We start from the raw sequence: 15,088 nt of genomic DNA, 5'->3' as shown, positions 1-15,088 counted from the left end.
CCAACATTGTTTCATGGTTTTGCCTTGCATATTTGAGCCTTTCAACTCTGACTGGCTTACACCAGTTAAATGAAGCAACTGTGTCCAGTTCTGGTCGCCTCACTATAGGAAGGATGTGGAAGCATTGGAAAGGGTACAGAGGAGATTTACCAGGATGCTGCCTGGTTTAGAGAGTATGCATTATGATCAGAGATTAAGGGAGCTAGGGCTTTACTCTTTGGAGAGAAGGAGGATGAGAGGAGACAAGATAGAGGTGTACAAGATATTAAGAGGAATAGACAGAGTAGACAGCCAGTGCCTCTTCCCCAGGGCACCACTGCTCAGTACAAGAGGACATGGCTTTAAGATAAGGGGAGGGAAGTTCAAGGGGGATATTAGAGGAAGGTTTTTCACTCAGAGAGTGGTTGGTGCGTGGAATGCACTGCCTGAGTCAGTGGTGGAGGCAGACACACTAGTGAAACTTAAGAGACTACTAGACAGGTATATAGAGGAATTTAAGGTGGGAGCTTATATGTGAGGCAGGGTTTGAGGGTCGGCACAACATTGTAGGCCAAAGGGCCTGTAATGTGCTGTACTATTCTATGTTCTACGTAACCCAGTCAGAGTCTAACGAGATTACAGATTGCTTCTTTGGTAAGTCTGGCATTTCACATATACTCTGAGAATAGTCTCAGATTTAGCAGTTCCTTGTGCCCACATTCAATTGTTCTAATTAGATTATCCCAGAGTGCACAAAATGGGGGAAACAAAGACATTTGATTTGTCTGCTTCCCCTGTCCTTGATTAGACTGTAGTTTCTTCTGGCCAACTGTTTCCTCCAGGGTTTCCCTGCATCTTACTTCAATCATTTTACCCTCTACCTTCACAAGCCATCCAGGGCCTGCTGCAGAGAAGCATCCCCACAGCATGATGAAGTCACCACCACGCTTCACGGTAGGGATAGTGTGTTTCCGATGATGTGGAGTGTTTGGCTTACATCAAACATAGCGTATAGTCTAATGGTCAAAGAGCTCAATTTCGGTTTCATCAAACCACAGAACCTTCTTCCAGCTGACATCAGACTCTCCCACATGCCTTCTAGTGAACTCTAGCCGAGATTTCATGTGAGATTTTTTTTCCCCCAACAGTGGCTTTTACCTTGCCATTCTCCCATAAAGCTGTGACTGGTGAAGCCCTCAGACAACAGTTGTTGTATGTGCAGACTCTCCCATCTCAGCCACTGAAGTGAGGAACTCCTCCATGGTTGTCACAGCTCTCTTGGTGGCCTCCCTCACTGGTTCAGTTCCTGCACAAGCACTCAGGCTACGTCCACACTACACCGGATAAATCCATAACTGGTCTAGTGTGGACGTAGCCTCAATTTTTACACCATAAGACGTAGGAGCAGAATTAGCCCATTTGGACCATCGAGTCTGCTCCACCATTCAATCATGGCTGATCCTTTTCTGCCCTCCTCAACCCCACTCCCCAGCCTTCTTCCCATAATTTTTGATGTTGTGTGCAATCAAGAAGATATCAATCTCTGCCATAAATACACCCAATGACTTGATCTCTACAGCTGCATGTGGAAACAAATTCCACAAATTCACCATCCTCTGGCTGAAGAAATTTCTCTGCATCTCTGTCTTAAATGGATGCCCCTCTAACCTGAGATTGTGCCCTCTTGTCCCAGACTCCCCCACCATGAGAAACATCCATTCCACATCTACTCTGTCAAGGCCTTTCAACATTCGAAAGGTTTCAATGAGATTCCCCTCAGTCTTCTAAATTCCAGCGAGTACAGACACAGAGCTATCAAACATTCCTCATATGATAACTCTTTCATTCCCAGAATCACCCTTGTGAACTGGCTCTGGAATCTCTCCAATGCCAGCACATCTTTTCTCAGTTGAGAAATCCAGAAAGTTTCACAATACACAAGGTGAGGCCTCACCAGGGCCTTATAAAGCCTCAGTATCACATCCCTGCACTTGTATTAAAGACTTGAAATGAATGCTAACATTTCATTTGCCTTCATCACCACGAATTCAACCTGTAAGTTAACCTTTAAAGTGTTTCGCATAGGGACTTCCCAGTCCCTTCACCTCTCAGATTTTCAGATTTTTTTCCCAGTTTAGAAAATAGTATGCACATTTATTTCTACTACCAAAGAGCATGACCATGCATTTTCCAACATTCTCCTAATCTGTCTAACTCCTGCAGCCTACCTGCTTCCTCAGCACTATCTGCTCCTCTACCAATCTTCATATCCTAGAAACACAGAAAACATACAGCATAATACAGGCCCTTCGGCCCACAAAGCTGTGCCGAACACGTCCTTACCTTAGAACTAACGAGGCTTACCCATAGCACTCTATTTTTCTAAGTTCCATGTATCCACCCAGGAGTCTCTTAAAAGACCCTATCGTATCCGCTTGCACCAGCAGCCCATTTCACGCACTCACCACTCTCTGTGTAAAAAAACTTACCCGACATCTCCTCTGATGCCAGGCAACATCCTCGTAAATCTCTTCTGCACCCTTTCTATGGCTTCCATATCCTTCCTGTAGTGAGGCGAACAGAAATGAGCACAGTACTTCAAGTGGGGTCTGACCAGGGTCCTATATAGCTGCAACATTACCTCTCGGCTCTTCAGATTCAGATTCAGATTCAGTTTATTGTCATTTAGAAACCACAAATGCAATGCAGTTAAAAAATGAGACAACATTCCCCCAGAATGATATCACAAAAGCATATGACAAAACAGACTACAGCAGAAAATCCACATGACGTTTGGCGATCCCCAATCCAGAGTCCGAAGAGGCTGCTGTGTATTAATATTGTGTTACCGTCTTAGCACGTTTCCCGGAAAGGAGCTCCAAATCCACCAGACAAAAACAAGACCAAAAACTAAAGCTACAAGACCTGCATAAAACCACATAATTACAACATATAGTTACAACAGTGCAAACAATAGCATAATTGATTTAAAAAAAAAACAGACCATGGGCACAGCAAAAATAGTCCAAAGATGTTAAAGGACTATAAGTTCAAAAGAAATCACCACACAGTTTCCACAAGTCCCCAGGGTCCCGACAGACTCTCCATCCCATGCCGGCAGCAGAAGGGAATACCCCCGCTATGGACTTCCAAGGTGCCGCCCAACTCAGCCTCGCAGACACAGCACACAACGAAAGCTCCGTCGAAACCAGCCTCGCAATGCAGCACACACCGAAAGCGACCTGACCGCAGTGGACTCCAAGTCCGTCGAACCTCCGAGCCGACGACCGTCCCCTCCGGCACAGCTTCTCCGAGCACCATCCTCTGCCGAGGTATTAAGACAGCCCCGGCAACGGCCATCGGCAATGCGACCCTGAGGACTGGGGGCCTGTTCTTCCCAGCAGAGTCCCCGACCTCACAGCAGCAGCAGCAATGAAGAAGGTCTTCCTGGAGATGTTCCCGATGTTCCTCTGTGCTCCCACGTCCGTTTTCAATCGATTATGATTGCGCACGGCACCCCACTTCACAAATAACAGTTAATCAGTTCCGGAGTGGCCACTGCAAGCTGCGTCGCGCCACCATCTTGGATCTCTTAAACTCAATCCCACGATTGATAAATGCCAATGCACCACATGCCTTCTTAACCACAGGGTCAACCTGCGCTGCAGCTTTGAGTGTCCTATGGACTCAGACCCCAAGATCCCCCTGATCCTCCACACTGCCAAGAGTCTTACCATTAATGCTATATTCTGCCATCATATTTGACCTACTAAAATGAACCACCTCACACTTATGTTTGAGGATGTGACCTAACACATTGATGAAGGTAGAGCAGTGGATGCAATGTATATGGATTTCAGTAAAGCATTTGATAACGTTCCCTATGCAAGACTCCTTCAGAAAGTAATGAGGCATGGAATCCAAGGAGACCTTGCTTTGTGGATCCAAAATTAGCTTGCCCACAGAAGGCAAAAAGTTATTGTAGATGGTTCGTATTTAGTATGGAGGTGGTGTTCCTCAGGGATCTGTTCTGAGACCCTTCCTCTCTGTGATTTTTATAAATGGCCTGGATGAAGTAGAAGGGTGGGCTATTATATTTTGCTGATGACACAAAGGTTGGGGGTGTTGTGGATAGTCTGGAGGATTGTCAGAGGTTACAGCGGGATATTGATAGCATGCAGAATGGGTCTGAGAAGTGGCAGATGGACTTCAACCCAAATAACTGTGAAGTGGTTCATTTTGGAAGGTCCAATTTGAAGACAGAATATAACAGAAATGGTAAGATACTTGGGAGTATGGAGGATCTGTGAGATTTTGAGCTCCATGTCCATAGGACACTCAAAGCTGCTGCTTAGGCTGACAGTGTTGTTAAGAATAGTGTGTTGGTATTCATCAACCATGGGATTGAGTTCAAGAGCCATGAGGTAATGTTACAGATATAGGACCCTGGTCAGACCCCACTTGGAGTACTGTGCTCAGTTCTGGTCATCTCACTACAGGAAGATGTGGATACTATAGAGAGAGTGCAAAGGAGGTTTACTTTGCCTGGATTGGAGGGCGTACCTTATGAGAATAGGTTGAGTGAACTTGGCTTTTTCTCCTTGGAGCAACGGAGGATGAGAGGTGGCCTGATAGAGGTGTATAAGATGATGGGGGGCATTGATCATGTGGATAGCCAATGGCTTTTTCCCCAGGGCTGAAATGGCTAACACAACGGGGCATAGTTTTAAGATGCTTGGATGTCAGGGGTAATTTTTTCACAAGGAGAATTGTGGGTGTGTGAATATTCTTCCAGTGGTAGCGGTGGAAACGTAGCAATAGGGTCTTTTAAAAGCCTCTCAGAAAGGTACATGGAGCTTAGAAACATAGTGGGCTTTTGCGGTAGGGAAATTCTAGACAGCTTCCAGAGCAGGTTACTTGTCAAATCTGTTGCCGTTCTTCAACGAAGTAACAAGCAGGATGGACAAAGGGGAGGCAGTCAATGTCACTTACTTGGATTTTCAGAAGGCGTTTGACAAGGTGCCATACATGAGGCTGCTTAACAAGATAAAATCCTATGGCGTTATAGGAAAGATACTGACATGGATAGAGGAATGGATAACAGCCAGAAGGCAGTGAGTGGGAATAACGGGGCCTTTTCTGTTTGGTTGCTAGTGACTAGTGGTGTTCCTCAGGGGTCAATATTGGGACAGCTACTTTTCATATTGTTTGTCAATGACTGGATAATGGAATTGATGGCTTTGTGGCAAAGTTTGTGGATGATACATAAGATAGGTGGAGGAATACGTAGGGCTGAGGAAACAACCCTCAGAGGAGTTTCACGAGGATGATTCTGGGAATGAAAGGGTTAACATATGAGGGGCTGAAGGCAGCTTTGGGCCTGTACTCAATGGAATTTTGGTGAATGCTTGTGGACTCTCACTGAAACCTACCGAATGTTGAAAGGGCAAGATCAGGTGGATGTGGAGAGGATGCTTCATGTGGTGGGGGTATCCAGAACTAGAGGCCACCACCTCAAAATTGAGGGGTGAGCCTTTAGAACAGAGGTAAGCATGAATTTTTTTAGCCAGAGAGTAGTGAATCTGTGGAAAACTCTGCCACAGACTGAGCTGGAGGTCAAGTCCATGGGAATATTTAAAGCGGAAGTCAATAGATATAGTGAGAAGGCAGGTGTATGTGGTTGAGTGGGATCCGGGATCAGCCATGATGGTATAGCTGAGCAACTCGATGGGCTGAATAGCCTAAATCTTCTCCTATGTCTTACAGTCTTATTTGTAATTAATTTAGATCACTTTGTAGAGACCACTTCTGGGGAGAGCAGTGGGTGAACATTTTTTATAGGCACTGTATCTATTTGACGGCTTTCTGAAGGACTACTAATGTGCCATTAATAAAATATGCCAGCACATCAATCCTGTTACAACCAAGGGCAAATTTTGATTAAAAATTGATGTACCAATGACCCTTGCATCTTTTTCAGAAAAGCAAGTCATGCAACAATATGAAACCAGAGCCAGAATGGAAGGGTTTCTAGTGGGAACACAGAGCCTTACTTTGAAATCTTCAGAGCCATCTTACTGCCCATGGACACTACCCTGACTAACTACGTAAGTGATATCAGTTTCTCAGCCTGACATAAACTATTTTATTTTTCAGCTGCTGTAGAGGATCTTTTTTCCAAGATTTCAGTAACCACAGCAGCATTTGAGAGTGAATTCCCTTCAAAAGAAAGCATCATAAAGTGCTCCCCTCCCCCTGTCTGTCTTTCAAGGCCTTCCGTCCTATGATACTCCCCCTTCTCCAGCCTTGTATCCCTTTTGCCAATCAACTTCATCCCCTCACCCCCCGTCTTCTCCTATCATTTCAGGTTTTCCATCCCACTTTCAAATCTCTTACGATCTCTTTTTCCGTTAGTCCTGACGAAGGGTCTCAACCCGAAATGTCGACTGTACTTCTTCCTATAGATGCTGCCTGGCCTGCTGCGTTCCACCAGCATTTTGAGTGTGCTGCATCATAAGGTGTGTATCTGTATGTACAATAAATTATACTTAAGAATTGTACTGTCATGGTTTCCAACAAGTTATTTGATTTTTGCTATAAAAAAAGTTCTGGTTAAATTTAAACCAACTTCCAGATTCAACTCCCAGAGCTGAAGCAGTTTTCTAAGGAGGAATGGCCTAAAACTCCTCCAAGCTGATGTGCAGGATTGATCAACAGTTACTGGAAATGTTCAGTTGAAGTTACTGCTGTACAAGAGGGTCACACCAGTTTCTGAAAGCAAAGGTTCACATACTTTTTCCAACAAATACATGCAATGTTTAATCATTTTTCTCAATAAATAAATGAACAAATATAATGCTTTTGTGTATTTATTTAATTGGGTTCTCAATCTAGATTTAGGACTTACATGAAGATCTAATCACATTTTAGAACATAGAACATAGAAATTAACAGGATATTACAGGCCCTTCGGCCCACAATGTTGTGCCAACCATGTAACCTTTTCTAGAAACTGTCCAGAATTTCTCTACTGCATGGCCCTCTATTTTTCTAAGCTCCATGGACCTATCTAAGAGTCTCTTAAAAGATCCTTTTATATCCACCTCTACCACTGTCACTGGCAGTGCATTCCACACACCCACCACTCTCTGTGTGAAAAATGTGCCTTTAACATCCACCTGTACCTATTTCCAAGCACCTTAAAACTATGTCCTCTCATATTAGCCATTTCAGCCCTGCAGAAGATCATATTTTAGGTCATATTTATGCAGAAATAGAGAAAATTCTAAAGGGTTCACAAACTTCTCTCACCACTGTATACATGGGTCTATTATCCATTCAGAAATCTGATGGGGGAGGGGAAGAAGCTGTTCATAAAGCATTGAATGATAGATAGATAGATAGATAGATAGATAGATACTTTATTCATCCCCATGGGGAAATTCAACATTTTTTCCAATGTCCCATACACTTGTTGTAGCAAAAACTCATTACATACAATACTTAACTCAGTAATAATATGATATGCATCTAAATCACTAACTCAAAAAGCATTAATAATAGCTTTAAAAAAAAAAAAAAAAAGTTCTTAGGTCCTGGCAGTTGAATTGTAAAGCCTAATGGCACTGGGGAGTATTGACCTCTTCATCCTGTCTGAGGAGCATTGCATCGACAGTAACCTGTCGCTGAAACTGCTTCTCTGTCTCTGGATGGTGCTATGTAGAGGATGTTCAGGGTTTTCCATAATTGACCGTAGCCTACTCAGCGCCCTTCGCTCAGCTACCGATGTTAAACTCTCCAGTACTTTGCCCACGACAGAGCCCGCCTTCCTTATCAGCTTATTAAGACGTGAGGCGTCCTTCTTCTTAATGCTTCCTCCCCAACACGCCACCACAAAGAAGAGGGCGCTCTCAACAACTGACCTATAGAACATCTTCAGCATCTCACTGCAGACACTGAATGACGCCAACCTTCTAAGGAAGTACAGTCGACTCTGTGCCTTCCTGCACAAGGCATCTGTGTTGGCAGTCCAGTCTAGCTTCTCGTCCAACTGTACTCCCAGATACTTGTAGGTCTTAACCTGCTCCACACATTCTCCATTAATGATCACTGGCTCCATATGAGGCCTAGATCTCCTAAAGTCCACCACCATCTCCTTGGTCTTGGTGACATTGAGACGCAGGTAGTTTGAGTTGCACCATATCACAAAGTCCTGTATCAGTTTCCTATACTCCTCCTCCTGTCCATTCCTGACACACCCCACTATGGCCGTGTCTTCAGGCTCCTGTAACTCCTACTTGGTGGTAGCAATGAGAAGAAGGCATGTCCTGAGTGATGGGGGTCCTTAATGATGGATACTGCCTTTACAGGCATCACCTTTTGTAGGTCTCCTTGATGCTGGGGATGCCAGTGATTTTGGTGACAAACTCATAAAGAAATGTAACCTATGTCATGCCTTCTTTGTAATCATATTGGCATGCTGGACTCTGGATAGATCTTCAGAAATGCTGACACACAGCAACTTGAAACTACTCACCCTTTCCACTGCCATTCTCTCAATGAGGACTGGTGTGTATTCCCTTGACTTTTTGAGTTCTGTTCATTTCGGCTATGTGGCACGTGCACTTTCCCTGTTATGGGCTTGTGCACAAGGGCTGAAGGGGGATTGGGGTATAATGATGGTGGCCCTCATGTATTGAATGGATATAGATAAAGTAAAGTTGCTTAAATAAAAACATTGTCTTTATTGTTTGACTGTTTACAGTGGCAGCAAGGGATTATATTCAACTATAAGATCCTGCTGGCATTTGACAAGAGCAAGCCTTATGAAAGCTGAAAAAATGAAACTGGAGTATGGACTTGTGTTATGAAGCCTGAGAAGAATAAGCAGGCCCTTGCAGTTGTACTGTCGCTTTCAGAAAGAGCAAGAGAGGCGGCCATGGAAATTTCAGTGGAACACTTGAGTAAAGATGATGGTATGACTACAGTTGACGGTTTTTCTGAGGAAAGAAAAGGATCGGATTTTTAAGGCATATTCAGACTTCGACAAAATTTCCAGAGACAGTTCTAGTAATATGGCTGATATTATTGATTTTGAACAGAAGTACATTTGCATGCGAGAAATAGAAAATGGAACTTCCTGATGCAGTATTAGCTTTTTAATTGTTGGACACTGTTTGTCTAGACATAAAGGACCGCATGAACAAAACTTAAAATTGCATCTATGAAATTGACACTGGAGGATTTTTAGAGAAAAGGTCACTAAGACAATAGTTGGAATGAGTTTGAGTCAGGAAATGGCATACTTCACTGAGTAAAAACAAGAGTACAGTAAGCGTAGGTTCCAGAGGGACCAGACAAGGGTAGTATTACCTGGCGCAAATCCACTAAACAAGTACAACAGGAGATCAAAATGTGTAGTTTGTCAAAGTATTTGGTCAAAGCACTGGGCAAGGAAATGACCGCAAAGAACCGAACAAGTGAGGCTAACTGAAGAAAATAACAAATCTGAAGATGTAGAAGAATGTCATATTACATTGTTTGCAAAGAAATCACTTACCAATGCAGAGACATCTGTGGCAGAGATTTTGATGATAGGATTTCTAATATCTGTGGTTATTGATCCAGCATGCACACGCACAGTGTGCAGAGTAAAATGGCTTGAAAGCTATTTATGTGAACTAAACCAGAATGAAGTCAGTACACCCAGTTACAAAGCATTCAAATTTGGAGACTGAAAGATTTAACATTCTAACAAGAGTGAAAATTCCCACAAATATAGAGTGGACAAAATGTTACATCAAAACAGAAGTGGTATAGGGAACATTTCATTACTTTTAAAACTTCCGTAAAGAAAATTGGTCAGTATTGGATATGGAGAATGATCAAGCAACAATGTTTCAACAGCCAGGGTCTCTTGAAATCACCAGTTTAGGGGATTACTGTGTGAACGTTCTAGGTAAGGACATTACTGAGAATCAATGTCAGAATGAAGTACTAACTGTCACACAAAACATGACCACAGATGAGAAACGCAAAGTATTGCTCAAACTTCAGAAGCAGTTTGGACACACTTCAATTGATAGATTTCAGAAACTGCTCAGGAGTTCAGGAAACAAAGATGCAGATTATTATTCCATTTTAAAGCAGATAGTTGACAGTTTGGAAGTTTGGAAAGTACAAGCTTATGGTTGGTCTGACACCAGCATCTGAATACAATGAAGCAGTAGCCATAGACCTCCATGAACTGGAGCATGGAGTGTGGTATCTCCACATCATGGATGAGTTCACACAGTTCAGCGCTGGTAGAACTGTAAATACAAAGGGACCATCAGAGATATTAACAACTTCATCCATTCCTGGATCAGTGTACATGACCCACCTGGGAAAGTAGTCAGTGATAATGGTGATGAATTTAATAATGACAATTTCAGAGATATAACAAAGAACTTTAACATTGAAACAAAGACAACAGCAGCATACAGTCCTTAGAGTAACACAGAAACATAGAAAACCTACAGCACAATACAGGCTCTTCAGCCCACAAAGTTGTACCGAATATGTCCCTACCTTAGAAATTACTAGGCTTACCAATAGCCCTCTATTTTACTAAGCTCCATGTACCTATCTAAAAGTCTCTTAAAAGACCCTATCTTATCTGCCTCCACCACTGTTGCAGGCAGCCCATTTCACGCACTCACCACTCTGAGTAAAAACTTACCCCTGACATCTCCTCTGTACCTACTCCCCAGCACCTTAAACCTGTGTCCTCTTGTGGCAACCATTTCAGCCCTGGGAAAAAGCCTCTAACTATCCACATGATCAATGCCTCTCATCATCTTATATACCTCTATCAGGTCACCTCTCATCCTCCATTGCTCCAAGGAGAAAAGGCCAAGTTTACTCAACCTACTCTCATAAGGCATGCTCTCCAATCCAGGCAACATCCTTGTAAATCTCCTCTGCACCCTTTCTATGGCTTCCACATCCTTCCTGTAGTGAGGCAACCAGAACTGAGCACAGAACTCCAAGTGGGATCTGACCAGGGTCCTATATAGCTGCAACATTACCTCTCGGCTCCTAAATTCAATTCCATGATGGATGAAGGCCAATACACCAAACACCTTCTTAACCACAGAGTCAACCTGCGCTGCTGCTTTGAGCATCCTATGGACTCGGACCCCAAGATCCCTCTGATCCTCCACACTGCCAAGAGTTTTACCATTAATACTATATTCTGCAATTACAGTTGACCAACCAAAATGAACCACTTCACACTTATCTGGGTTGAACTCCATTTGCCAATTCTCAGCCCAGTTTTGCATCCTATCAATGTCCCGCTGTAACCTCTGACAGCCCTCCACACTATCCACAACAACTCCAACATTTGTGTCATCAGCAAACTTACTAACCCTTCCTTCCACTTCCTCATCCAGGTCATTTATAAAAGTCATGAAGAGTAAGAGTCCCAGAACAGATCCCTGAGGCACTCCACTGGTGACTGACCTCCATGCAGAATATGACCCATCTACAACCACTGTTTGCCTTCTGTGGGCAAGCCAGTTCTGGATCCACAAAGCAATGTCCCCTTGGATTCCATGTTTCCTTACTTTCTCAATAAGCCTTGCATGGGTACCTTGTCAAATGCCTTGCTGAAATCCATATACACTACATCTAATGCTCTTCCTTCATCAATGTCTTTAGTCATATCCTCAAAAAATTCAATCTGGCTCATAAGGCATAACCTGCCTTTGACAAAGCCATGCTGACTACTCCTAATCATATTATATATCTCCAAATGTCCATAAATCCTGCCTCTCAGGATCTTCTCCATCTACTTACCAACCACTGAGGTAAGACTCACTGGTCTATAATTTCCTGGGCTATCTCTACTCCCTTTCTTGAATAAAGGAACAACATTCACAACCCTCCAATCCTCCGGAACCTCTCCCATCCTTATTGATGATGCAAAGATCATCGCCAGAGGTTCAGCAATCTCCTCCCTTGTCTCCCACAGTAGCCTGGGGTACATCTCATTTGGTACCAGCAACTTATCCAACTTGATAAGTTCCAGTGCTCAACACACAGTCATTCGTTACCAGCAACCCCGTGGATTCACACCACCGCTCGACCCCTGCAGCATCCATAACCATGTATCATAATCACTTTACAGGACAATAGTTTAGCACAGACTTAAACACACAACCCACTGGAAAAGCTTTTCTTTTTTTTCTTGACTAGATTTTCAACAGCCTTGGTACACCATGGTTCCTGTACCCTACCATCCTTTCCCTGTCTCACTGGAACGTACCTATGCAGAACTCCACTGAAATATCTTCTGAACTGCAGGATACAGAAAGACTTAGACATATTCGGAGAATGGGCAAAGAAGTGACAAATGAAATACAAGGTTGGAAAGTGCATGACCATGCACTTTGGCAGTAGAAATAAATGTGCAGACTATTTTCTAAACAGGGTTAAAATCCAAACATCTGAGATGCAAAGAGACTTCAGAGGCCGTGTGCAGAACACCCTAAAGGCTAAGTAGAGTGAGTGGTGAGGAAAGCAAATGTCATGTTAGCATTCATTTTAAGAGGTCTAGAATACAAGAGCAGGGATGTGATGCTGAGGTTTATGAGCCCTGGTGAGGCCTCACCTTGAGTATTGTGAACAGTTTTGGACTCCTCATCTATGAAAAAATGTGCTGGCATCGGAGAGGGTTCAGAGGAGATTCACAAGGATGAGGGGTGATTTCATTGACTTAATTACCACAGGCAGCTGTGGGTTGGGTGTATTTAAGACAGAGCTTTGATAGGTTGTTGATTGGTCATGGCATCAAAGGTAACAAGGAGATAGAAACATAGAAAACCTACAGCACAATACAGGCCCTTCGGCCCACAATGCTGTGCTGAACATGTACTTGCTTTAGAAATTACCTAGCGTTACCCATAGCCCTCTATTTTTGAAACTTATGTACTTATCCAAGATGACCAGGGAGTGGCGCTGAGGAGGGGGAAAAGGATCAGCCATGATTGAATGGTGGCGCAGACTCAATGGGCCAAATGGCCTAATTCTGCTCTTATGTCTTAAGGTCTAATTCTGATTCTGATTTACATTTTGCTCCTGAATGTGGTTTGCTCCTTTGTGTGTGCAAAACAAAGACCTGTACATTGATGTCTTTGTTTGTGAAAGTGAATTGCAACAGAAAATATTAGGTCTACTTTCCCATTCAGTGAAGATCGATGCAATATTTCTAAACTTATGCATATAATTTTTACGTATGATTTGTGCAGAACAAACAAATACATATCATATTTTGGAAATCCAGTTTGCACTGATGCCTTTCCCCCTCACCACTAGATCTAAATCTTGGAATTAGTGAGCCCACAGCAATGTTTTTTATTCTTTCAAGGGATGTGTGCTTCTCCTGCTCAGCCAATATCTATATATCTTGTAGATGGGAGACAGGCTTTGAGGAGTTAGGAGGAGAGTTGGGAGTTAAGAGGATTCCTAGCCTGCTATTATAGCCACATTGTATATATGGCTACTCCAGTTCAATTTCTAGCCAATGATAACCCTCAGGATATTGACAGTGGTATTGGAATTGGCATTGTGTATTCTGTGTATGTTAGAGGATTTACTTTTGTTGGGTAATATCATTGCCTGGTATTGTTCCATGCTGTATCGATAAATAAATGAACAAACACTTCGATTGGAAGGATTGATTGATTCTCAAAGTAATTTGGGATGGATCATAATTCTGAGTTTGACAATGACTTCCCTAACTCAGTAACGAAAACTGCAGGATTACAACATTAAATGCTATTCTGAATTAGCTTTTATTTTCCATAAGAACAAATCAAAACTTGCTATTATTAATATTTTAAAATAATATTTTAAATATTGGTACACATAATTACTTGTGAAAATAAGTAGAAAGTAATATTAAATAACTTAATATACAGTTAATTGAAAAATGTTTCAATTTAAAAGTCAAAGTCAGAAGTCGAAGTTTATTGTCAAATGCACAAGTACATGTATGCACAGGTGCAATGTTAATATTTATTTTCAATTAATGAACCAATTTTCTCCACATGATTCTACAAAAGACAGATTTATTTCATTAAAATCTCTGCAATATTTACCATTTTAAACAGTATTACAGTTTTGAACAAGTTCTGCTTTGGAAATAATTCCCTAACCAATCATCACTAAGCACTTTACCTGCAGTGGCGCTGTTCAGAAATAAATCCCCATACTGAAAGGAATCATTGGATGCACCAAACTGATCTATAGATTCTTCTAATATCCGACATACAACATAGTACAAATATATGAACTGCTTATTAACTGCAAAAATCAACATTTACTAAATTAAATTATACATGTTTTTAAACATTGAAGTTTCTGTAATTTTTACTAGTTTTAATTTTAATTCATTTGAAACAAATGAAAATGGATTTGCCATACTAAATAATATTTTGGAATAAGTGTAATTTTTGAAATATATCTGAGATATTGAATCAATCATTCATCAAAACATTTCTGCAAAATATTTCTGTATTAAACATGCTCAAAAACCATTTTGATCAATTGCCTAAAATCTAAACACTCTATCACAGTGCCTATCATGGCATGTGTTTAGAATTTTGCTGAAGCATTTCCAAATCTCAATACGTTTGTCACTGCAGCTAACTCAGAATCACAAACATTACTGTCTTTGGCTGTCAGAAATGGAAAGTGCGAGATTTCCATTTTGCAGCAGTCCCTCATAATGAATCTCAGTGTTCCTGAACAGCAAGAGATTTCTACTGCAGAACAGCATTTGAACTGTCCTGTTAAACTGTACTATCTCAGTCACTTTTAATTCCATTTTGGATAATTCAATATAATGTCATCAAATAAAAAACCGTAACTAGAATCAATAACTGCATTATGTAGAGAAGTATTTATGTTAGATGTCACAAATAAGACAAACATTTATATAAAATATCCTTCAGCATTATCTGAAAATTGTAGTGCATGATGAGAGTCCCTCAGCACAGCAAATCAACTGGGCAGTTTATTGCAGCTGCAATTTGCTGCAAGGGGTTTTGGCAGCCCGTATCTC

At 41.9% G+C, this 15,088-nt stretch overlaps 1 protein-coding gene across 24 annotated transcripts in view; it reads right to left on the bottom strand.

Annotated features, from left to right (window-relative positions):
• The window catches only part of ank2b (ankyrin 2b, neuronal), an 874,534-nt gene that overhangs the window by 511,445 nt on the left and 348,001 nt on the right, over positions 1-15,088 (bottom strand). The gene's annotated exons all lie outside the window — the stretch shown is intronic.

The sequence above is a fragment of the Hemitrygon akajei genome, chromosome 13, assembly GCF_048418815.1.
Source record: "Hemitrygon akajei chromosome 13, sHemAka1.3, whole genome shotgun sequence".
Taxonomy (NCBI): Eukaryota; Metazoa; Chordata; class Chondrichthyes; order Myliobatiformes; family Dasyatidae; genus Hemitrygon; species Hemitrygon akajei.
The sequence above is the reverse complement of the archived record's forward strand: the minus strand, read 5'-3'. Positions and strand labels throughout refer to the sequence as shown.